The 27351-nt window shown below is 41.3% G+C and overlaps 1 protein-coding gene across 1 annotated transcript in view; it reads right to left on the reverse strand.

Annotated features, from left to right (window-relative positions):
- The window catches only part of APBA1 (amyloid beta precursor protein binding family A member 1), a 238069-nt gene that overhangs the window by 165653 nt on the left and 45065 nt on the right, over window positions 1-27351 (reverse strand). The window lies entirely within an intron of this gene.

Consider the following 27351-nt stretch of genomic DNA (forward strand, 5'->3'; position numbering starts at 1 on the left):
TTCTCTACTTGACTGTAAACCCCATGGGGACAGGGGCCACATCTGCTTTGCTCACACTGTACCTGCTGAACTTAACAGTTCTCTTGGCACCCCAAGAGAAGTTGTCTCTGATTAAAAGACAACACTCTCCCTTGAATCAGCCTATACCTTAGCTGAAATCCTGATAAACTGGCTTCTGGGAAAAGGATCTTAAAACAATCTTTTTGTTGAACATTATTTTTCTAAGCACAACCTGGTGATCTTATCAAGGCACAGCTGTCCCTCTAAGGTTCTCAAATGGTAGCTAGCTTTCTTTACCACAACCCTTGTTTTCTTGGGCTAGGAGGAGCAGCTGATATCTTCCTCAATCATTGCTGCTTCCAGATAGTTCTCTCCTTACTCCCTAAAACTTCCTCAGCTTTGAAACTCACCCTATCACACAATAAATTAGTCACTACAACTCACTACAACTCAGTCATTCAAAAGTCTGAGTCCCTGAGCTTAATTCCTTGGATTCTGTGATGCCCTTGCCATCACAGTCCTGGGTGATTTCAATATACAAGCAGATGATCCTACTAATACCATGACTCCAATTTTTCTCTTCTGATGATCTTGGTATCACCTTCAGCCACTCAGTCTTACCCTCAACCTTACCATGAGCTATAGCTGCATCCTCTGTAACCTCAGCAGAGGTGGGGTCATAAAGGCAGATCCTCACTGCTCATGGTAACCTACAACTCAAAATACTTATATTTTAAGTGAAATGAAGCCACTGAGGTTTATCCTTGGTCAATAAGAAATTCAGGCTAAAATGAGACCAATCAAAGAACTAAGAGTTTCCACATACTTTCACAAATAGTTGTGGCCATGAACAATATAGCTTTTGGTAGAGACCACTGCTGTCAGAGGTAATTTAAGAAGAAACACCTTTCTAAAAATGTGGCCTATTGATCCTGAGATAGGTTAATTTGGGAAGTATTTAGAATTGCACTGTGTAGGTCGATAAATGCTATGAGTGGTTGTAGTGAATGTTTGATTTTTTGTGTGCCTTTGGCATTTCATTATCCTACACCCTTAAGAAGCATTTCAATTCCACCTCTTCCCAAATCTTGATCCACTGTGGTTCAGCTGCGCTCCCATCTCCCAAATTCAGGGATGGAGAATGTAATATTGATCTAAGATCACATTCCCTTGGTCATAGTAATTAGTTATGTGATGGGACGGTACTTCACTCAGAATCAGTGAGACTTCTGCTGAGGTTTCTAGGAAAGGGTCTTACTCTTTATCATTGTAGGTGGCAAGACGTGGACCTTCTGCACCCACCTCACTTCAGTGAGAGGAAAGCCTATCTGAGAAAGGAGGCAAAGTGAAAGAGAGTCTGGAGATGAAGACAGGACAGAAGGATCCTAGTGTCACTTGTATCTTGACAAAAACGACACACTTGGACCCTCAGTTGCTGAGCTGTGGCAGTCAACCATGCGTGTTCCCATACTGTTTCCCTTTCTTGAGCACACAAGAAAGCTACATTTCTGAGCCTCCCTTGCTGGAAGGTAGGGTCTATGAGACTGGCTTCTGGTTAAAGGAACATGTATAGGACTGAAATAAGCTTTTTCCAAGCCCTTTCCCCCAAATGCTCTGAGATCCTTCAATACTTCTTCCCATTCTGTAGTACCCCTGGAGATGTTCCAGGAAGTACAAAACAAAGCACTGTGATATACAAAACTGGATGGGGAATGAGTGGGGAGGCAGGGCCAGGGAAGAGTTCTTTGTGAGAATGATATTTGAACAGAGACCTGATATGCAAATATAAGCAAGCGATGAAGCTAGTACTGGGGAGAGGAGAGGAAGAAAGAACATTCCCAGTAGGTAAAACAGCTAGTGCCAAGGCTCCGAGGTAACAAAGGGCTTGCTATCCTGGAGGAACAGAAAAGGGATTAGTGTTACTGGAGCTTAGTGACGGCAGGAGAATGAAAGCATCCCACAGTCTAGGTTGGGTAGGCAGGACCTGGTGATTGAGGCAAGAGATAGTGGGGCCTTGGACCAGAGCAGTAGCAATGGAGACAATGAAAGAAGTGGGCAAATTCATGATAATTTTTGAGAGCAACATAAACAAAACTTGCTGGGTAGTTGGAAATTAAGGACCAGAAGAAGGGAGGTCTCCTAAGTCTTTGGTTTGTGCAACTGATTCGATGGTGATGTCATTTAGTCAGATGGTAAGATGAGAAAAGAACTATTTTGGGGCATAAGTAATTAGGATTTCCATTTTCAGACCTGCTTAGTTTAACCTTCCTGTTAAAGAGTCATGAGAAGATACTAATGTAGAAACCAGAGCTTAGATGTCAGAGTTTTGATGCTCTTGTTCAGTCGCTAAAAGTCATGTCTGACTCTTTGTAATCCCATGGACTGCAGCATGCCAGGCTTCCCCGTCCTTCACCATCTCCCCTCAAACTCATGTCCATTGAGTCGGTGATGCCATCCAACTATCTCATCCTCTGTTGTCCTCTTCTGATGATGATGATGGCGACAGCTACTATTTACTAAGCATATACTATATGCTAGACATTATGTCGGAGAAGGCAATGGCACCCCACTCCAGTACTCTTGCCTGGAAAATTCCATGGACGGAGGAGCCTGGTAGGCTGCAGTCCATGGGGTCGCTAGGAGTCGGACATGACTGAGTGACTTCCCTTTCACTTTTCACTTTCATGCATTGGAGAAGGAAATGGCAACCCACTCCAGTGTTCTTGCCTGGAGAATCCCAGGGATGGGGGAGCCTGGTGGGCTGCTGTCTGTGGGGTCGCACAGAGTCGGACACGACTGAAGCGACTTAGCAGCAGCAGCAGTGGACATTATGTGAGGTTCTATACATAGACTTAAGACTTAAGATTTAACAAATAGATTTAAGGGACTAGATCTGATAGACAGAGTGCCTGATGAGCTATGGATGGAGATTCATGACATTGTACAGGATACAGAGATCAAGACCATCCCCAAGAAAAAGAAATGCAAAAAAGCAAAATGCCTGTCTGAGGAGGCCTTATAAATAGCTGTGAAAAGAAGAGAAGTGAAAAGTGAAGGAGAAAAGGAAAGATATACCCATTTGAATGCAGAGTTCCAAAGAATAGCAAGGAGAGGTAAGAAAGCCTTCCTCAGTGATCAATGCAAAGAAATAGAGAAAAACAATAGAATGGGAAAGTCTAGAGATCTCTTTAAGAAAATTAGAGATACCAAGGAAACATTTCATGCAAAGATGGGCTCAATAAAGGACAGAAATGGTATGGACCTAACAGAAGCAGAAGATAATAAGAAGAGGTGGCAAGAACACACAGAAGAACTATACAAAACAGATCTTCATGATCCAGATAATCATGATGGTGTGCTCACTCACCTAGAGCCAGACATCCTGGAATGTGAAGTCAAGTGGGCCTTAGGAAGCATCACTACAAACAAAGCTAGTGGAGGTGATGGCATTCCAGTTGAGCTACTTCAAATCCTAAAAGATGATGCTGTGAAAGTGCTGCACTCAATATGCCAGCAAATTTGGAAAACTCAGCAGTGGCCACAGGATTGGAAAAGGTGTTTTCATTCCAATCCCAAAGAAAGGCAATGGCAAAGAATGCTCAATGTGCTAAGTCACTTCAGTCATGTCTGAATCTCTGTGACTCTATGGTCCATGCCAGGATCCTCTGTCCATAGGATTCTCCAGGCAAGTATACTGGAGTGGGTTGCCATTTCCTTCTCCAAGAATGCTCAAACTACCGCACAATTGCACTCATCTCACACACTAGTAAAGTAATGCTCAAAATTCTCCAAGCCAGGCTTCAACAGTACGTGAACAGTGAGCTTCCAGATGTTCAAGCTGGCTTTAGAAAAGGCAGAGGAACCAGAGATCAAATTGCCAACATCCGCTGGATCATGGAAAAAGCAAGAGAGTCCCAGAAAAACATCTATTTCTGCTTTATTGACTATGCCAAAGCCTTTGACTGTGTGGACCACAACAATCTGTGGAAAAGTCTTCAAGAGATGGGAATACCAGACCACCTGACCTGCCTCTTGAGAAATCTGTATGCAGGTCAGGAAGCAACAGTTAGAACTGGACATGGAACAACAGACTGGTTCCAAATAGGAAAAGGAGTATGTCAAGGCTGTATATTGTCACCCTGTTTATTTAACTTATATTCAGAGTACATCATGAGAAATGCTGGGCTGGATGAAGCACAAGATGGAATCAAGATTGCCGGGAGAAATATCAATAACCTCAGATATGCAGATGACACAACCTTTCTGGCAGAAAGTGAAGAAGAACTAAAGAGCCTCTTGATGAAAGTGAAAGAGGAGAGTGAAAAAGTTAGCTTAAAGCTCAATATTCAGAAAATGAAGATCATGGCATCCGGTCCCATCACTTCATGGCAAATAGATGGGGAAACACTGGATGACAGACTTTATTTTTCTGGGCTCCAAAATCACTGCAGATGGTGAGTGCAGCCATGAAATTAAAAGACGCTTACTCCTTGGAAGGAAAGTTATGACCAACCTAGACAGCATGTTAAAAAGCAGAGACATTACTTTGCCAACAAAGGTCCATCTAGTCAAGGCTATGGTTTCTCCAGTGGTCATGTATGGATGTGAGAGTTGGACTATAAAGAAAGCTGAGTGCTGAAGAATTGATGCTTTTGAACTGTGGTGTTGGAGAAGACTCTTGAGAGTCCCTAGGACTGCAAGGAGATCCAACCAGTCCATCCTAAAGGAGATCAGTTCTGAGTGTTTATTGGAAGGACTGATGTTGAAGCTGAAACTCCAATACTTCAGCCACCTGATGTGAAAAGCTGACTCATTTGAAAAGACCCTGATGCTGGGAAAGTCAGGGCAGGAGGAGAAGGGGACAACAGAGGATGAGAGAGTTGGATGGCATCACCGACTCAATGGACCTGAGTTTGAGTAAACTCCGGGAGTTGGTGATGGAGGGAGGCCTGGCATGCTGCGGTCCATTGGATTGCAAAGAGTCAGACACGACTGAGCAACTGAACTGAACTGAACTGATACATAGACTATCTCTACTAATCTCACCACATCCCTCTAAGCTAACATTTCCATTTTACAGATTAGAGACCTGAAGCTCAGACTTGGTAAGGTACTTTGTCAATAGTGACATGGCTACCAACTAAACCAGGAATAGAGTTCTACCTTAGGTGGCCTGAGCCGTTGTCATGAAGTGTGCTGTATCTCCTGAACTAGAATACAAGGTGCTTGGGGAAGGACAGTCTTTTCATTCTTTACATTCCTGAAGTACTTTGCCCTTACAAGATGCTCAATCAATACTTGTTGCTCAATTCCATCACTCATGGGAAAAGACCAAATGGCATAAGGAAAGGCCCAAACAAGACAATTTTCCCTCTAGTTCTCTCTTTTCTTCTCCTCACCTCCCTGTAACAGGCTTCTGACCCACTGGGCCCTCTTCCTCTGTCATAAATATTTAGAACACTCCACGGAGGGGTGTGTACAGTACTTCATGACGAAATTTGGGGCATGATGTCACCACAAACATGGGCTGGCAGGAGTCGCTTAGCACACAGCTTCCATTCAGTAGCTCACACAACCCACAGTTTTCAAGCAAGCATCTCAAGTTACTGGGGCTGTCTTTAGTACATTAAAGCCAAAACTCACTCTGTACTGCTCTGTAAACTCATGTAGCTTCCAAAAATGCTGAAATCATAAGCAGAAAGATCTGCAATCCTGACTGAACAAGACTCAAGTAATTCAAACTAGGATTGCTTTTTTATTTCTGCTTGGCCAAACACTTTAGGTCAATCTTTGACTTGATGAAATAGGAAACAAATAATTTAATACAATTAGTATACCCTGCACCTACAATTTTAAGAGATATGAGGTTACTGAACCCACAGTGAAATCCATACTGCTTCTCAGTAGAGGATCACAGGGAGTGGTCTGGCTGCTGCTGCTGCTGCTAAGTCGCTTCAGTCGTGTCTGACTCTGTGCGACCCCATAGACTGCAGCCCACCAGGCTCCCCCGTCCCTGGGATTCTCCAGGCAAGAACACTGGAGTGGGTTGCCATTTCCTTCTCCAATGCATGAAAGTGAAAAGTGAAAGTGAAGTCGCTCGGTCGTGTCCGACTCTAGAGACTCCATGGACTGCAGCCTACCAGGCTCCTCCGTCCATGGGATTTTCCAGGCAAGAGTACTGGAGTGGGGTGCCATCGCCTTCTCCGTGGTCTGGCAGGAAGACCTAATAGAGAGGCTGATGCTGCCTCTCTCCTGGATGGTCCTTTCACCTTTCCTCACCAGACTCACCCTCGCCAGTCCTGCAGCCTCAGCTCTAATGGCATCCCCTGAAGCTCACCTAGGATGGCTCTCCCACTGTGTTGCTATGCATATACTCATTCTTGTGTTAATTTCTGAAAAATGATAAGATATGCTATCAATCTCACTCTCCCTCCCAGACTAGAAGTTCCTCATGAACTGCATCTTACTCATCTTATAAACCCCAGTTCAGTAAGATACAGTGAGGTTCAAGAACTAGCTGTTGAATTGAACGGTGCATAGTCTGGCATTGTGTTGTCAGGGGAACGGGAATCTGGGGACCCATGAGACTCTGGTGCAAGTCCTGGCCTTGGGCCAACTCTCTGTGTGCTGTGGAGTAAGCAAGCCCCTTACTCTCTCTGGGCCTGTTTGTTCATCAGCCAAAATAATGGGGCTGGACCAGCTCAGCCCTGAAGGCCTCAGTGCTCTGGCACTGAGTGAACTGTGTGCACAGATGGGAAAGCAACTGAGGATAATGCATTCATGCAGGCTGGCTCGACAAGGCCCTCACCATTAATCACAATTCTCCAGTCTGACAAAATCCCTCCCTAAATGATCCCTAAAGGATGTCGCACACAATGAAGGAGAAATAATCACCCTCAATTTCCACACAGAGACTCATGTTCTAATGTCTATTAATTGTGTCAGTCTCTCTCAGGCACTTCTCCTGGCTTCCTCCCATCCCAGAGCCACACCCCCTGCCCCTCTAGAGTGATGACGGGCAGTAGACACGCCCGGATATCCAACGCAAGCAGCCTCCTGCTCTCTGGCATGCACTGCACACAGCTGAACAGCATGGAGAATATTCTGCATATTTTAATCCCTAGATCTAGTTCCAAGCTCAATATTAAGACCAAAGTCCTAAGGGAATACTGGGGGCTTTCAGCAGAAAGATTTTGGCCAAGATCAAATATGAACAGATCCAAGAAGAAAACCTTTTCCACAGTTGCCATGACTCCAGGAGGGCCCCGGATCCCTTTTCCAGACTGTGAGAGATGAAAAAGTGCATGTGATGCTTCCTCTGTGAGGCCAGGGATGGCTCTGGGCAGACAGAATGCACCGCCTACTCGACTCCATTTTCCTGAATGCTTTCAAGACAGAGCTTCAGATTTGAAGTCCTGATGTTTCCCAATACTACATTCCCAATCACTTCTTTCCTTCTCTTAATTCTATCTTTTAAATATTTTTTCCTCCTATGGATTCCTGAATCCAGTTAATACAAAAACTTCCCAGCAGAATAACACTTTATATTTTCAAATACAGGTGGCTCACAAATATTCTTAAATGTCTTAATGTACAAAATGTCCAGTCTCTTCAATTAAGTGTACCGCTCAAAGCCAAAGGTGAGTATGCCACTTTTGAATGCCTAACACACAAGCCATCAGCAACATAAAGCCCAGTGGCTTTCAGTAAGCTGGTCCTCAGGCCATGCTCATGCTTGCTGACTGTCTTTGATGGGATAGGTGTTTTTAATGATGATGACCAGTCTTCACCTTAATTTCCATTGCTGATAGAAATTTCACAGACTGTGTTCTGGCTAAGTTACATCTTTTTGCTTGGTTTCCTTTTCTGTAGATACATTTATCATTTTCAATACTTACAAAGCCACTTACCCAAATTACCCCTCTTAGACTGCTGAACAAAAAACTAAAGTTCCTCCACATCCTATAGTCACAATATTTCATGATAGCTTCATGCTTATGGATCCACAAAGCATATATCATTTTTGTGCTAAAGAACATGGTTTCTCATATAAGCTTTTCTTCATTTGTCAAGACTATCATTGTCCTGAAACTGAACTGCAAATATGATTACAGTCCATTAATAGGGCCTGAAGTCTTCTACATACATAGGAATGGTAGGTCAGCTTACCATATTGAATGAAGTAAAATGATAAAGGCTTCTGCAATGAAGAAGGGTTATAAAAAGCCATATAAGAAACTTACTAGTCATTCAAATACTATATTTATGATCACTGTTATAAGACCCTAACTGTTGGCACTGCAGTGTCTATCTCACACAAAAAAGTATTTTCTGGAGATAATGCATTTAAAATACAAAGCCAAGACTCTGCATTTCTACTACATTTTAAAAATGTATCCATTGAAGTCAAATAGCAGACTATAGTTTTACCTGTACTTATCTTTGTGTAGTCATTTATAACCTCTGGGAAGCATGATATTTCTTCTTCTAGAGCTGGTTTTTAAATCAGCAACCATGCTATCATGCATACATGGTATAGGGTTACTTTGGTAGGAAAAATGCAGTGTGTGGTATCTCACTTGCTCAGATCTCATCCAATTACCATCAAAAAAAAAAAAAAATTCAAGGGATTATCAATCATCAGAGAGAGAAGAGAAAGCGCACAGAGGAGACCCGAAGAGAGGGAGGAGCAGAGTTTCATGTGTAATCAAAGGATAGACATAATATGTGTTTCAGGTTATTACAGGAGGTTAACATAGCAAGCACATGCCTGAAGCAGAAGCATTATTTTTATGCACCAGTTTAGGAAACAATGGAGCAGAAAACAAAGGTTTGACCATTTGCTGAAAGGAAATTTCAAATGAGGTCAATTCTTTCACACTCCTATTGGCCCCGATGAAAGCCAAAGTATAAAAGAGGGTTAGGACTTTAAAAAAAAAACCAAGACATTTAGCAAATAAAATAAAAATCTACTGTTGAAAAAGGGAAACTTTTTGTTTCTTTTTTCTTTTTTTTTAGTTTTTATTTTATTTATTTATTTTTTTAAATTTTATTTTATTTTTAAACTTTACTCGGCTCTTTTCATCCCTGAAGAATTCACTACTTAGGAAAAGAAATTTTGTTTAGTGAAGCTCTTTTAATGAATTCCCTTAAATGACTTTAATGCCCTTGATTACCCAACTCTTATCTAACTCTCTGTAGTTTCCAAGTTGGGCTGACTCTGTTTTAATTGTATCTGTGCAAAAATCTGTTTCTTTTGCTGTTAGATTCCATAATGTTCTTTATTTATCTAGAAGAAGTCTCTCCTCCTCTTGGTTTATCATTCCCCTGAGCTGGGTCACAGGCTCTGGGTCTTCTTCCTGTTGGTTCTGCTCATCCCTTCCACTTGTGAACAGCCTTTGGGATTAGCTGTGCTGTGTCATGACTGCAGCAATAGACAACAGTAGTGATTCTCAAATTTTAAGGTGCCTAAACTCACCTGGGGTGGGGGTGGGAAGGGAGTGTTCTTTAAAACACTGATTCGTTGTGATGTATGGGCTTCTCAAGAGAAGTCTCTGGAGAGTCCTTTAGACTGCAATAAGATCAAACCCATCAATCCAAAGGAAATCAACCATGAAGATTCATTGGAAGGACTGATGCTGAAGCTGAAGCTTCAACACTTTGGTCACCTGATGCGAAGAGTTGACTCACTGGACAAGAAGACCCTGATGCCAGGAAAGACTGAAGGCAGAAGGAGAAGAGGGCAACAGAGAATGAGATGGTTGGATGGCATCACCAGTTCAATGGATGTGAACTTGGGTAAAATCTGGGAGATGGAGAGGGACAGGGAGCCCTTGGGTGCTGCAGTCCATGAGGTCACAAAGAGTTGGGCAGGACTGGGCAACTAAACAACAAAGGGCTTCTCTTTGTGGTGCCTTCCCTTGTTTAGGAGCATGGACTGTAGGCACATGAGCTTCAACAGTTGCAGCACACAGGCTCAGGTGCAGCAGGCAGGCTCAGTTGCAGCTCATAGGTTTAGTTGCCCTTCAGCATGTGGAATCATCCCCGACCAGGGATTGAATCGGTGGTCTCCTGCATTGGCAGGTGGATTCTTAACCGCTGGATCACCAGAGAAGTCCCCAAAGAGATCTGAAATGCTTTCCAACCTAACGTTTTTTGGCTCTTTTCTAATGAACAGACATTATCCAAAACAATCATAAAATACTTTCTGGTGAGGAAAGAGAACACTGCTTCAGAGGCTGACAAGAGGCCAGAATTACACTCTGTTCTTATTAGTTAAACAAGTTACCTTTCTGGACATAAATTTTATCATCTGTCAAAAGAGATATTAACAACTACAATTTAACTGTAAGAATTAAATGAGAAATGTGGTATGCTATACTTAACATAAAGCCTGGGCACAGAATAAGTACTCAACTCATAACAACTATTGTAAACATTTTTAATGATACAATCTAGGTTCTACAACCACGTATTGTTAGAGTTCACCCTTGAGGTGACGATCTGGGCAATGAGGTGAAAAACTGAACCTCAAATAAACCTTGTACAAAAGCTGCCACTGAGTATCCAGGTAATGTCTGCAATGTTGCCTTTTGGCCTGAGGTCTAATACTAAAGTATTAGTTGCTCAGTCCTGTCCAACTCTTTGCAACCCCACAGACTGTAGCCCATCAGGCTCCTCTGTCCATGGAATTCTCCAGGCAAGAATACTAGAGTGGGTAGCCATTACCTTCTCCAGGGGATCTCCTGACCCAGGGGTCAAATATGCCTGGAGAATTCCATGGATAGAAGAGCCTGATGAGCTACAGTCTGTGGAGTCATAAACAGTTGGACACGACTGAGAGACTAACACTTTCCTTTCTAATACTAATATCATGCAGGGAGTAAGTCAAAGAAATACTTATCCAACATTTAATTTTTTTAAACATATTTTCAATAAGTACTTAACTAAATATTTAATATTTCAAATCCCCTTTCTTTTCTCTCCTAGTTCGATCTCCATGTAAATCTGTGCTTATGAGGAAGCATGGACTGTAGGCACACGAGCTTCAACAGTTGCAGCATGCGGGCTCAGTAGCTGCGGCTCACAGGTTTAGTTGCTCCTCAGCATGTGGAATCCTCCCCGACCAGGGATTGAACCCATGGTCTCCTGCATTGGTGGGTGTACTTATATACTAAAGAAAATCCACTTAGTTCCCAACCTCTGCCTTCCTGCTTACTAATAGAATCATATTTTATTAGAATGGCAAAAACCTCTGATATTACCTAGTCCAACCTGTTCTCCGGTGCTTGGCGCTATGTCACTCCTTCAGGAAATAGTAAGGGGACCTCTAACTCATATGCCATTTTATGTCCACTGGTGGCAGCCTGAAGGTAGCCCCATGTTTCCTATGCAATAAAGGATATGGGCTGGATGATAACAATTTCCTTTTATTATCAAGTGTAGTTTTGTTTATTCATAGGTTCCTAGATTATTTACAGATGGCTAAATCGGTAAAAGTTCACCAGTTTATGGCTAAATCTAGCCATATCCACACTGAAGTTAGACACTCCAGATGCACTGGGCTGGTGTTACATGATGATAATAACAAGATGCCTTTCTGACTTACTTCTTTCTGTATGATAGTTTCTAGATTCATCCACATCTCTGCAAAGGACACAATTTGGTTCTTTTTTTATGGCTGAGCAATATTCAATTGCACATATACGTCACATCTTCTTAGCCATTCCTCTGTTGATGGGCATTCAGGTTGCTTCCACGTCCTGGCTATTGTAAATAGTGCTGCAATGAACACTGGGGTGCATGTATCTTTTGTAATTATGGTTTTGTTTGGGTTTATGCCTAAGAGTGGGATTGCTTGGTCATATGGCAGTTCTATTTTCAGTTTTTAAAGAAATTTTCGTATTATTCTCCAGAGGTCTGTATCAATTTACATTTCCGCCAACCTACTATATAGCATAGGTAACTCTACTCAGTGCTCTGCAGTGACAAAGAAGGGACATATGTATACATATGGATGATTCAATCTGCTGTACAGCAGAAATGAACACAACATTATAAAGCAACTAAACTCTAATTAAAAAAAGATAAAAACTGGATACCTAAGGAGCTATCCTAAGGTGAGCTCAACAGTTACAGTGGTCTGAGGGATGGCTCTATTTACCTCTAAGCTTGGGAAGAGAGCTGAAGGTCACACATGCCATTTTTAAACTATGTCCTGCTGCAGCAGTTCATCATTGGAACTGCCTCAGAGTCCCGGCAGAGAGGAAGGAAAGCGGAGCCAGGGGGACTCTGGGTACCTCCACTCAATCAGAACTGCTTCCTTTTTAATCTATTTACATGTTGGGGTTCTGCTGCATTTTTTAAACTATTGATGCAGAACTTTTTATTCTCCAGACATATAATTTTTTTCATCAAATTTATCTATGTATTAGTTACAATGAGGTTTAGCTACAAGTAGCTGAGGTGCAAAGTAATAGTGAAGGAACAAGGTATAAGTTTATTTCTTTCACATAAAAGTCCAGATTATGGCTGGCACAACAGCACCAGTTATGTGGGACCATGTGCCACTTCCCAAATGTGTTTTCCTGATCCTCATGGCTCAAGCTGGAGTTCGGCCACCACATCCATGTACTAAGCATGTTTGAAGAAGGTTACATGCCATTGGTTAAGAACACTCTATAGAAGATGCATTCTGTCTCCAACTCGTTGGCTAGCACTGTCATGTTGGCTGCACGAGTGGGGCTGGGAAACGTGGCCTGCCCTATTTTAGTGGCCACATGCATGCATGCTCAGTTGCTTCAGCTGTGTCCAACTCTGCAACCCTATGAACTGTGGTCCCAGGTCCTCTGTCCATGGGATTCTCCAGGCAAGAATATTGGAATGTGTTGCCATACCCTCCTCCAGGGGATGTTCCCAACCCAGGGATTGAACTCTTGACTGCCTGGTCTCCTGCATTGCACGAGGCTTCTTTACCCACGGAGCCACCTAGGAAGTCCTTAGTAATCCCATGTCCAGCTAAATATTGGGAATTCTATACATCTAAAGTAGAAAGAGAGATTGAAGAAAAAAAATCTCTCTTCTGTCACAATTTATTTTCAGTTAGATGGTTCAAGTTTGAAATATCTGATTTTCTCTTCAGGTCTTCCTAGAGCTAGCAAATTAGAAGGGGCTATGAAGACACCTTGAAAAGTGAGAGCTGAAACTGCAGTGACTGCTAAGTTAAATGCAGCAGCTCACAGCCATTTAGTGGGGGAACAAACCAATAATTACTGTACAGTGAAACACAGACCTGGTTATAGAGGGAAGGTTAAATTATGTTTGACACATTCTTCTTAAAACGTTGGAGGACAGATACACTATGGAAAGATTCCCATCATGGTTAAAAGTTTTGAATGACATTTAAAGTCATGCGCTCCAGCACCTAGTAAATCTACCTGATGCAGCGTTTCTCACTCTCTGAATGTTCCAGGCCTCAATGCAAGCTTTGGGGTAGAGAGAGGCCTAAGGAAGTATAGGGAATCCAGCTCCCCTCCAGGTCCCTGTCCTTAAACAGGGCCTGGCACTTACTGTGTGCTGAATAAGTGTCTACCAAATTCATAAACGGTTAGATGAGGTTGGGGGCCCAAGACTCAGCTCAGCTTTGGGACCTTCAAGATGACCACATTCTTGTAAGAACTAGGAGCTAGTTGAGAACTAGGAGCTTGTAAGAACTAGAACTAGGTCTCTATTTTCTTAAGCCTCTAGAGGATTGTGAAGCATGCTGAAGTTTGAGACTCACTGCTTTAAAGGGTCTATGACCTCCAAAGTGTTGAAAACCAGCATGGTCACCAGAAGGGTGAGCACAGTCAGAAGGCCAATATGTTTCTTCTCTGGGGGTTCAGAAGCTTTTTCCTAAGACTGACCCAATACAAGTCAAAGGTTCACTCTATATTTCTGCAAATGTCTCATCAGATTACAGCCTCATGTCCCCCAGGAAACAAGACTGAAGCTCCCCATACTGACCTTCCGGTTTGTGTCAGGGGAGCAGCAGGAATGGAGTGCTCCCCTGCTGACTTTCTGGTAGGGACCAGGGAAAGAGAATACTTCACCACTGCGGCTATCACACAGACCAGGACCTCTGTCAGCCCCCAACTGAAGCCTCACAGAAGCTCACAGAAGGATATGAAGAGGGCAGGCTGTGGTTACATACAGCTTCTACTGACCATGCTTAAGGTGATTCTATACAGAAAGCACCAGATTTCAGGGCTGGAAGACCTCCGTTTAAGTCTGCTTCTCTCTTACTAACCACTTGACCCTGAGCCTTCACTTCCTCGTCTGTAACATGGTGGTGGCAGGGTTCTTTAGGAGTTCAAGAGGATGTAAGTGAAAGCCCCTTATGAGAAAGCAGTCCCAGTTCTACCACGTATCAGCTATGCATGACTTCAAAACAGGGGTGTCAGGAATTCCTTGGAGTGGACTACAGTGGTTAGAATTTCATGGTCTCACTGCCAAGGGTCAAAGAGTGCAGCCAAATAAGTAAATAAATAGTCATAAAACAGTCATAAAAAATGATAATTAGAAGTAAATATAACAAAGTACAGAACCTAAACAGAAAACAATTTTTTAATAAATGAAAAAATAGGGATATCAATCCATCTTCCATCTCAGTGTGTTGTTGTGAGGATTAAATGAGACAGTATAAATAAAGGGCATAGCACACTTCCTAGACATGGTAAAAAATGATAAATGTTTAGGAAGAGTAATAGTAGCAGTAGGAGTAAAGCTTACAGTGTATAGGTATCCTTAGTATAATTTCAGAACATAAAAAGAGAAGAGAAAAATTGGTAACATAACAACATGTATAGCAGAGTTAGATATTTTAATAATGGAAGAGATGTAAGCTATTAAGCTCATTGATTTAATATGAACGAGACAGAATATTCACCTTGCATAAAAATTTTCAAACACAAAAAGTTAATATATTCCAAACCCAAAGAGTCTTAAACTCCTGTTTTGATCAACAAGTAAGTTTCTCTGAACATTGTTCTTTAGACAGAATAAAAATGATACTATTCAATATTCTTATAGCAGTAAACACTCTCTTAACTAATTTCATATCTAATATCTCAGAGAAAAGAAAATAAAAGAAAATTAGCTGAAGTACAGGAAAGTGTTTGGTTTTTTAAAGAATTCTACATGACATTGTGCTAAAGAAGAAATAAAACCATTCTCATCTCTACAAACTGCATCTGCTGACTTGTTGACTATATAACTACCTGTTGGCAACTAGTAAGTGGCTAAATTACATAAATTCTGATCAATCCTTCCAGGTTAGTTGTCACCATATAGTCAATTATTTTGGGTGATGACATTAATCTGTTTTGACAGATTTTGCTCTCTGAAGAGTAACAGATTTATAGGGACTTTAAACTGACTTAACAAGAGCATAGAATTAAAAGAGTTGGAAAGATTTGAACTGAAACTGCCTCTGACAGAAGCCTCTCTCCTCCAGTATTAAAAAAATATTCAGAAAGCATCACACTGCAGTGCTCTTTGGTAGTGCCAGAATCAAAGTCTCTGCAGACAGGCAATTCTCTTATCTTGGACTCACAAACAAAACTACTTTCCCATAGAGACTCTCCTACGTTTTCCAAACTCCCTCTAATCTCAGATGATTCTCAGGCACCATAGTAAGCCCTAAACCCAAATGTTTTTAGCCAGATAACTACCAAGCCACGTGACACAAACTTGCACGTACACACACTATGCTTAGAGAGAAACATTTACATAGCCTATGTTGGTAGAGAAAAGCAGCCATTCATTCATTCAAAACATACATTTACTAAGCACCAATTATGAGTACGGAGAAGGCAATGGCACCCCACTCCAGTACTCTTGCCTGGAAAATCCTGTGGATGGAGGAGCCTGGTGGGTTGCAGTCCATGAGGTCGCTAAGAGTTGGACACGACTGAGCGACTTCACTTTCACTTTTATCTTTCATGCATTGGAGAAGGAAATGGCAACCCACTCCAGTGTTCTTGCCTGGAGAATCCCAGGGACAGGGGAGCCTGATGGGCTGCCATCTATGGGGTCGCACAGGGTTGGACGCGACTTAAAGCGACTTAGCAGCAGCAGCAGCAACTATGAGTAAAGCATACAATTCATACATTCATTCACTCTTTTCTTTGCAATTAAAAAAACTGAGATATAATTGCTGTTGTTTAGTCACTAAGTCATGTCCAACTCTTTTGTGACCCCATAGACTGTAGGCCACCAGGTTCCTCTGTCCATGGGCTTTCCCAGACAATAATACTAGAGTGGGTTGCCATTTCCTTCTCCAGGGGATCTTCCCAACCCAGGGATCAAATCTGCATCTCCTGCATTGGCAGGTGAATTCTTTACCACTGAGCCACTAGGGAAGCCCTGAAATATAGTTAACATTCCATAAACTAAATCTCTTAAAAATCCACAATTCAGTGGTTTTTAGTACATTCACAAGGTTGGGTACCATCACCACTATCTAATTCCAGCAATTTTTCATCACCCTCCAAAAAACCATACATTCATTAGCAATCATTCTCATTTCTCTCTCCCTCAGCCCCTGACACAAGTTAATCTCTATGATTCATTCATTCATTCATTACTATTTGTGAAATTTTATTTATTTTTAGTTGAAGGATAGTTGCTTTACAGTATTGCATTGGTCATTTGTTACTATTTTTGAGCATTTTCTCAGTACTTGGTGCTGTTTTAGGCACAGGGGGACAGACTGGTGAATAAAATAGGCCACAAGTTTCCTCTAAATGGAGCTTTTCTTTTAGTGACTACATGCATTTCACCAAATTAAAAGCAATATATATTAGTGAGAAGGAAATACAAGCAAGAAAATAGTATATTCTCAGTCTGATAAAAAAGAGAACCCAAACACACATATACACACATGCCTACCATGAAAATAAGCAAAACAGATTCAAACATTTTTTCTATCAATGACCTTTTTGAAAAAACTGATGTGTAGAAGTTTCCCCTTCTTTCTTCCTCCTGGTCCTCTGAGAGGGTTGCAAGAATCAAAGTAAACAGCTCAAGAGCAAGAAGCAGGAGGTGAAGCACATTCTGAACCATGGTCAGATTGGACAGTTGGCTCCAGAACACCCAGAGGTCTTTCCTCATCTTGTATCCATGTGCCCTACACCACAAACCAGCAATTGAACCCCCAAACCGGCTTAAGACCTTAAAACCTTCTGACAAAGGTAAGATTATCATCCAAAATAGCAGGTTCCAACCTTAATTTCTGAGCCCGACCCAGGCAATGAGATGCTTTTTTAAAGGCAGGACACAATGAAACAATTTCACTTTTAATTTTTGAGGAGTGTGTTTAGGTTCTAGAAGTTCACTGTAATAGGATTTGCAGGATTTGACTTCCTGGATGTGAAAAGTCCTGATCAGTTCACATTTCACAAAGTTTTGCTGAAGCTCAGACAATCACTGTTCCAAACTTAACAATCCCCACCATTTCTATGAAAAACTTGCTGTTATCCCTAAGAGATTTGCTACCAACCAGTACATGTATATCACCATATCTTTCTTCAACTGTGAAAACTCAAACATAGATCTATATTTAGGAGTAAGTGAAGAAAGAGAATTAGTGATTAAACTGAGCCTGTGAAGCAGTTTCTTTATTTGGATCTAGTAAGACCATAGAGCCAAAGTGTCTTGTGTAACTTGAATACCTTGCAATTTATTATCCAAATAAGATACTTTTGAGAGTGAAAGTGGACACCTTTAATAAGCTGAGATAGCAGACATAAGTCTGGACAGTGGCAGACAAATGGGGGGACACGTCACCCTGTGTATGGGCATCACACCAAATCATAGCAGAACTTCCCAGTCCTACCCTGGAGCCTAGAACCTGGAAGGAGAGATCAGATACTCTATATTACATAGCAGAAAATGCTAATTACTATGAATATATAATCTCATGATTGCTCTTTAATGCTTCTTGGACAGGCTCAAGTCATCCTGAATACCAATACTTTGAAAACAAGTCTCGTAACCTTGCACAATGAGTTCATAATGAGGACAGGTCCAGAATAAACAAGTGATGAGTTTAATTCAGTCAGAAGGTTATGGGTCAACATTCATGTGAGTATGTATTCACACAAGTACAAACACGTGTACACATGTGGATAAGTGGATAGGCACGGCAAGAACGAAAGAAGTTGGTGTAAATGTTTTCTCTTCTAAAAGAATTAATGAGAAATACTTACAATCATGACAACTCAGTCATGACTAACATAAAAACAATAGCCTGCAGGATATGGGGGTACAAACAATAGGTACAACCTTTCCACATAGCCTTTTTCTAATTTTTCTATGAAAGCAAGGATATAACTAGTTCTTGCTAAACTGTCCATATTTCCAAAGACTTTTACCTGTAGAGACACTTTCTCTGGAACATTTCTACACTTAAATAATGGTACTGGCTTCCTTTACAACAAAAAATTATCTCAGCAACCCCCATCCTTGGGCTAACTAAAAAAATTATAAAGCTGTAAATTCCTTATGTTTTAAGTTCTAGTATAGCTATAAAATCATAACAAATTTATAACTGATAATATAAACAAACCCACAAGGCCAATAAAATCCAAATGAATCACATTAACTAATCTGATATGTAAAATACTGTTGAAATTAGATTTCCACACTGTGGCCTGGTTCTTTCAAGTCTGACCTCTTTTTCTATTGTATATGATGTGATAACTCAATGCGCTAACCACTTTCTCCTGTTCAGGCTCCATGCGCCGCTTCCATTGTCACAAACACTGCCTCATATTGTCATCTGGCCTTGCCTTAGTTGGAAGGCATCATTTGTGATCATATTCACCTCTGCCCCTTGAGCCACTAATAAAGAAAAACCACTTGATGTCGGAGCATTAGGACCATACATCACTGTGAACACTGAGATCTTGAGGCAGCATTTAGTTTCAAGGTGGTTATCCACTGAGTCTGGGACATGCTGCCATTACATTTGTTTTTAAATTATCATCAAAATGAATTCCATTACCCTCGTAAGCTCCACGAGGTCAGGGATTTAAGTCTGCTTTATTGACTGTGGTGTTCCAGCACTTAGTAGAATGCCTAGCACAAACTATTAGAGAAATGCAAATCAAAACAACAATGGGGTGTCCCTTCACACAAGTCAGAGTGACCATCATTAAAAAGGTCTACAAGTTACAAATGCTAGAAAGGATGTGAAAAAAATAAGACTCTCCTGCACTGTTGGTGGGTCTGTGGAAAACAGTATGGAGGTTCCTTAAAAAGCTAAAAACAGAGTTGGCATATGACCCAGCAGCTCCACTCCTCGGCATATATCCAGGCAAAACAATAATTCAGAAAGACACATGCCCACGATGTTCACAGCAGCACTGTTCAGAATAGCCAAGACATGGAAACAACCTAAAAGCCCACGGACAGATGAATGGATAAAGATGTGGTATGACATACAGTGGAATACTCCTCAGCCATAAAAAGAATGAAATAATGCCATTTGCAGCAACATGGATACAACTAGAGATTATCATACTAAGTGAAGTCAGAAAGAGAAAAATAAATACCATATGATATCACTGACATATGGAATCTAAAATATAACACAAATGAACTTATCTTTGGAACAGAAACCGACTCACAGACATAGAGAACAGAATTGTGATTGCAAAGGAGGGTGTTGAGGGAGAGATGAAGTGGGAGTTTGGGGTTATCAGATGCAACAAATAAGGTCCTACTGCAAAGCAGAGGGAACTATATTCAGTATCCTGTGATAAACCATGATGGAAAATAATATTTTTAAAAAGTGTTTAGATATGCACAAGTGAATCGCATGGCTGTACAGCAGAAGTTAACATTGTAAATCAACTATAATTCAATTTTTAAAAAATTAAAAAGAAGAACATAGCTAGCACTCAATATATACTTATTCAATGAATGACTGAGTGAATGAATGGAAAATTCTCAAAAAGAACTCATATAACCATAGGAAATATCCATGGTCCTCAGTCTCCTGGAATCTGAAAGAAGAATACAGGCAAAGGGTCCTGCCAACAGACTTTGCAACTGTAAATATACACAGAATTCACACATATACGTACTAGAGTTTATAGCCACACCTTGATAAAAAGCACTGGTGTGCAAGCAAATGGATTGGTCTTCCTCTAGAGTATTAGTGCAGCAAAGAGAGCTCCTTGCCCTCTATCCATTAGCAGATAATTGCTTTGGATTAACAAAGCCCAGCACTGGCAAACGGTGGTGTAAAGGAGCAGGGAGAGAAGAGGGAGAGAGGCAGGACCTAAAGTGTGCTGTATCAGTACCCATTACAGGCCAGCAGGCCCTGTAATAGGCACTCACTATCCTTCACTTAATATAAACTTCATAAGAACTCTACCCATTAGGCTTTGTTATCATAGAAATTAAATAAGGTTCACACAGCAAGTGAGTGGGAAGTTGGTTTTGAATCCAAGTCTGTCCAATTACAGTCCTTTCTCTATTTTCAGGCCATGTTGCTTCCTAAAAGAAGTGACACATGGGAACTTCCCTGGTGGTCCAGGGGTTAAGACTTCACCTTCCAACACAGAGGGTGTGGGTTCGACCCCTGGTCAGGAAGCTAAGGTCCCACATGCCTTGGGGTCAAAAACCTAAAACAGAAGCAATACTGTAACAAATTCAATTAAAGAAAAAACTTTTAAAATAGCCCATATTAAAAAAAAATCTTTAAAAAAAGAAATGATTCATAGCGATAATAGGGCAAGAAAGCAAGAAGTAAAAAATGTGGATGACGGTAAATGAATAGATTAAAAATAAAATGATACTGCCACAATTATTTCTAAGAAACACAGTTTGAAGCTCTTGAAAAGAAGCCCTCACAGTCTCAACCAGAATTTAATTTGCTTCAAAAATGAGGAGCTCTGCCTTTAGTTGATCCAGTGATCACCTCCCTTGGAGTGAAAAAAGAGAAGCAGCAGCAGCTGCAGCCACACTTAACTCTAGAACCAGCAAATGGGCACATCTGTAGTTTTTACTTCAAGCTTCCTCTGACCTTCAAAGCTAAGCTTTATCATATGTACTTTGAATAATACACTGTAGTACTCATCTGTAATAAAAGCACATATTTTTCTTATGTTTCCCCAAAGTATTCTGCATTAGCTTTTGACTTATTAAATAAAGCATTAATGGGACCAAAACTGGTCAGGTTGTGCCAACCAACGGAGCATGGAAGGCAGTACTAACCAGTGATGAGACCTGTGCCTCCAGACTCAGACTGAGTGGGTTAGAAGTTCGGTGCCGTCTCTTATTGACTGACCTTGAATAAATATTTTAAGTTGGTTAATCCTTAATTTCTCTATCTGTAAAATGGAGATATTACTAGTGGCTCTTTTGTAAGATCTTTCTGAAGTCATGCATGTAACATTGTAACATAAAGCCACGCATGTAACATAAGAAAAGTGAAAGTCGCTCCGTCGTGTCCGACTCTTTGCGACCCCCTGGACTGTAATACAGTCCATGGAATTCTCCAGGCCAGAATACTGGAGTGGGTAGCCGTTCCCTTCTCCAGGGGATCTTCCCAACCCAGGGATTGAACCTGGGTCTCCTGCATTGCAGGCAGTTTCTTTATTGTCTGAGCCACCAGGGAAGCCCAAAATAATAACAGCTAAACAAATATCAGTTATTATCATTAGATTATGCCTGGAAAATATTAGTGCTAACAAGGTAGCACAGGGTAGAAAGAAGCCACATCTATTTTCAGATTCCTCTGACCACAGGAGATCATCGCTTAATTGGAAGTACATCATACTGTAAACTACCCTACAATTCACCCTTTTTATATGCAGTGGTAGTCCCTGAAGAACACTTAGCATAATATTCGGAAAAGAAATCACAAAATCTTTTTAATTATAATGATGAAAACTGCTGGCTGCAAACTCGGTAGTAAAAAATAGAAATGTTTTTACCAAGGTGGAAACTGCTACAGTGATGAATTAATGCACCCACACACAAGATCAGGTACATCTTAATCCATCCTATTTCCTCTTTTATTTTTTAACTGAAAGGATTTTTATAAAAACTCTATACCATCATCCAATTACTCAAAAGGAAGTGAAGGAGGGTAGGTAGATCAGAGAGTGGAATTATAAACAATACACACAGTTAACTTCAAAATATCAAAAGGGCTAAAAAAAACCTCACAGGTAAAGAATAGTGACACTTTGGGAAAGGAAGACAGACCATTACATGCACAAGTCTTCTTTAAGGCACTGGCCCTCATAGACACAGTGTTTCCAACATACTACTTCAAGATACACAGGGAAGAGAGGTCACAAAGTAAAGTTTAAATACCATTATCTTCAAGAGGTCCTCTTTGATTTTCTCCTCCTTAAAAGCAGTGATATAGACCCAGTAGTAATTGCCTGCAATTACTTAAAGCAAACAGAATTAGAATATCCATGCTGAGAACCTAGTCCATTGGGTAGCAAGAGTCAGATGCAACTTAGCAACTAAACCACCACCACCATCCTGAGAACCTAGGTTTTGGTCATATTCCCATCAAGTATACCAACTTTGATTCCTAATTATGTGATGTTTCTATCATTCTCTGTTCCTCCTCTAAAGATATGACTTTTTTCCATCCTGTGCCACTTTGTTAGCTTTAATATTTTCTAGACATAATCTAATAACAACCACTAATATTTAGTTAACCTTTCTTATGTGCTATTAGGTGATACCCACTGTGGTATGGGATCAGCTTTCCATTTAAAATAGCAGTTTAACTTATAACACAAGTAAAGTGCTGCATGTGTGACACTATGCTAGGCATTGAAATGAACATAAAAACAAACCAGATGTCAATTCAGTTCCTTCATTCAACATTTTTTTAAATACTCACACTTATTTCCTTCTGAGTACTATCCTGGAGAGTGGGAAAGAGAAATGATATTAAATAACAGTAATGACAATTCAGGTCTTGGAGGGTTCATTTTCCAGTGGTTGACTTATTTTCCATCTGTAGAGAACCTAAAGCCAGATGGAGAAGACTTACATAGTGCCAAGATAGCACAGTGCAGAAACTGACTGAGCAATTGTATTCATACTGGATAACCAGTGACAGAATCTAGTCTAGTGAGTATGTATGTATTCCACCCACATGTGGTCATTATCACCAACAAATATTTATTAACTATTCTCTATACACACAACCCCACTTTAAGAGCCAGAAATACAGTTTAATAATGAATGTACCCCAGATCATGATGCATATCTGCTGTAGGCTTAGAAAACTGTTGAGAATGGGAAGTCTGATCGAGAAGAAATAGGGAGTATACCTCCCACACCCCCCTAAACTGTATTCACCCCTGGAGCTCAGACATGCAACTGTCAACACCAAATATCTGGAACTTGTACCTCTTTTTTTTTAACTGTGGTAAAATAGACACAATATACAATTTATCATTTTAATCATTTTGGGGGTTTAGAATTCAGTAGCATTAAGTACATTCACAATATTATGAAATTATACTTTATTTTGGAGAAGGAAATAGCAACCCACTCCAGTATTCTTGCCTGGGAAATCTCATGGACAGAGGAGCCTGGCGGGCTACATCCATGGGTCACAGAAGAGTCAGACATGGGTTAGTGACTAAACAACAACAACAAATATTTCCTTTTAAATCCTGCTTTCCTGCCAATGAGAAGATCAAATCTGAGTGTTTACTGACATACTTAAAACAGGCCATGTTAAAGTTCCAGCCTCTCAATGTTTTACTATAAAATTCAGACACACACACGTGCGCATACACACACACACACACACACACACACACACACACACCCCTCTAGGTAGACCAAAACAGGAGCAGCAACTACATTTTCTTAAATGTCAACTTTAATTGCTTGGTAATACTTGCTGGAATGCTGTGTGGGAGGTGGAATGGCAGCATGGATGCTCCATATTTGTCATCCTTGGACTAGCCATTTTAGCACAGGTTCAGAAAAATGGAACAGAGCTCAGTCTCTGACAAGCACACAGCCACAGACAATAGCTCTGTGCAGCACCCCACCACTTCTCAGCCTCCCTGATGACTGCAGGTATAAGCAGCTGGGATGGCACCAATTATTTTCTAGGAATCACTCAGCTTATTTTGATTCAATTTAATTTGCCCAACATTTAGTGTATTCTTGCTCTATGCAAGAGACACTGCTCCAGATGCTGCAATGAAAAGTAGGATAAGTTCTAGTCCCCTAAAGCTTACAACGTGGAGGGAGGTTAAGGCAAGTACTAGGATAATCAATATGTTCGGAAAGATACGGGACTTTACATGGAAAGAGACAAACAAAAAATGGAGGTATAAAGCAAGTCAGTATCACCTGTTACACTCAACTGAGATCAGTTTGGGCTCAACAAAATCAGAGAGCTGTAACCTTGGGAGGATCAGGCAAAGGTGAGAGGTGGGGTGGACCCAGGGAGAAAGAGAAGTATGATCGACAGCACAGGGCTTAGGCTGAAGTCAGATTCACTAACACAGACAGTGGTGAAGGCTCAAGTGTCACAAGAAATTCTTAGCAAATACTTTTAGCCTTTGTTTTTATTTTCTTAAATTTTATTTTTATTTATTTATCCTTTAACACCAAAAACATTTTGTATTGGGGTATAGCCAATTAACAATGCTGTGACAGTTTCAGGTGAACAGTGAAGGGACTCACCCATACATATACATGAATCCATTCTGCCCCAAACCCTCCTCTCATCCAGGCTGGTATATAACATTGAATTGAGTTCCATGAGCTATACGATACATTTTTGTTGGTTATCCATTTCAAATATAGCTGTGTGTACATGTATACGCTGTTTTTTAAAGATATATAGAGGAAAGGTACAAATATGTTGGACCCAGAAAAATCTGGGTTCAAATCCTAAGCTGCCACCTATTAGACTTACTTGGGGGAACTCAGTTAAGTCTCCCAACTTCTCTGAATGTCACACCTACAAAGCAGGGACAATAATGTCTACTTTGATGGGCTGTGTGAAAGTTAATTGAGATGCAGTCTGTACAGCAGCTAGCGAAGGATTCAGCACATGGCAGGTACTTAATAAACACTTCAGTTTCCCTTTATCCAAGGGACTTCTGAGGACTGCACATTTATTGAAATAAGCACAGGATTTGTTGCTCTGAGGCAATTCAAAAGGGATTGAAGTCTTAGGTCTCACTCTCAAGGAATTCATACAGTAGTGAAGAAAAAGAAATATATATCTTCAAGAGCCATCAGAAAAGAAATTACATTCATGGAAAGCAACCCATAATATGAACATTACTTTAGAAACATACTCTCTGAGCGATTACCCAATAGTCATTTGTGAAGGCAGAGAGGACCAGTGAAGCAACTGGAGAGATCTCTGTAGATTAGGGAAGGAAGATCTCCATAGATCAGGGAAGGAAATATGAGACTCATAACAGGAGAGTCATAAATACCACAAACATACTCACTATTTCACAGCTAGTAAACAGACCTCTGTTTACTAGCTGGGTGACCTTACACAAATTGCTTAACCTCTCTGAAGCTCTCCTCCTTCAACCATGAAAAGCAGATTGCATTCTCTTCTGTCTATCTCACATGGGTGTTATGAGACTCAAAATAATGTGGGGGGACAGGCCCTGCCAACCGCCAAGAGCATATAAAGACAAGTCATCATCATCATTATTACCATCGCCTCGAAGGGCACACCAAAATCTCTCAGTTATTAAAATACAGGCCCCTCCCTGTGCTTAGATTAGGACAAACAGAAAAGCCAAGATGAAATTTTGCTGCTGCTGCTGCTGCTAAGTCGCTTCAGTCGGGTCCGACTCTGTGCGACCCCATAGACGGTAGCCCACTAGGCTCCTCCGTCCCTGGGATTCTCCAGGCAAGAATACTGGAGTGGGATGCCATTCCCTTCTCCAATGCATGAAAGTGAAAAGTGAAAGTGAAGTCGCTCAGTCGTGCCCAACTCTTAGCGACCCCATGGATTGCAGCCCACCAGGATCCTCCATCCATGGGATTTTCCAGGCAAGAGTACTGGAGTGGGGTGCCATTGCCTTCTCCGAGATGAAATTTTACCTGCTAGCAAATTAAAACCTGCTTTATGAGGAAGTTTGAGTCTGATGCACACTCATACCTTAAATTCTGGGTTTTAATAGATGTGTCCTGACCTAATGACATATACTTAATGACATAAACAGCAAATTTTCCATTCCTTGTTTGCAGGGCCAACAAAATTCTCTGGTTAAAAATATAAATTCTTATTCTGGCTTTCTCTGCAAAAAGTTGCCTGAAATCTCTCAAACACTGGGAAAAATAAAAAGTTTCCCAACACACTGAAAAACAGGCAATTAAATACCGAACTGAAAGCAGTCTTCCCTTGATGTCTTGGTCTCAAAGCTCTGCCTATCTTCTGGAAAACTAGGTCCCAGTGACTAGCATTGCCTCTTCCTCTCTCTCCCCAAATTAGATCTGGCAGTTAGTATGGTGTTTTGCAACTTCTCCTGAGGGTAGTCTAGTGCATCTAAAAAAATTATTCTGTAAGCCAGGGCAAAGCCTGGCATAAATGCTAGTCCCCCTTTCGCCTGCAAAGTCCTCAGGAAGGACAGGAGAGGCTGCAGGGGACATGCTAACCTGAGGAAATGGGTGAGATGAAGAGTCTGTCCCTAGACTGCTGGGAGGTGATACACTACCTCTTCATTCTGTGACGCATCAGGAGAAACCCCACAGGTCAGCGAGTGGCCGCAGGTCCCTGCTCTGGTGCTTTACACCCACTCACTCCATCTCTGCATGGGAAGGCCCAGGTGAGAGGGGGAAGGCCAGGCCAGTTTGGCCACACCTGTGTTGTGCACAGGTGAACAACAGTGCTCCCGAAAGGAGGAGGCAGCTGGAGCAGCACAAGGCAAAGGCGGCAGAAGGAGGTGGTGGCGCTGGGGGTGAACGTGTGGGCTGGGCTGGAGTCTCAGCCCTGCCGTCTTCTAACTGAGATGCAGGGCAAGTTATATAAAATCTCCTGACCTGTAAAATGGGGGTGGGTAGGAATTTTTGCTAAGATCAGTGCTTGGCTTAGGGTAAGCATTCACCAAATGACAGTTATTATCACGAACAAGGTGAGCTTAACTACAGATGCTGAAACAAAAGGTGCTGACTGCCCTGTGAGCTGGTCATCTTGATGCAGGTGGGATTTTCTTCAAGTACTAACTCTGAAGGTATTACTTTGTAGAGTAATTAAGTTAAATACAGCACATCAACATGGTTCCTTGCTGTTTGGTACTTCAACACCCTAAATTCCCTTCTAAAAAGTTA

The sequence above is a fragment of the Bubalus kerabau genome, chromosome 4 (genome assembly GCF_029407905.1).
Source record: "Bubalus kerabau isolate K-KA32 ecotype Philippines breed swamp buffalo chromosome 4, PCC_UOA_SB_1v2, whole genome shotgun sequence".
Lineage (NCBI taxonomy): Eukaryota > Metazoa > Chordata > Mammalia > Artiodactyla > Bovidae > Bubalus > Bubalus kerabau.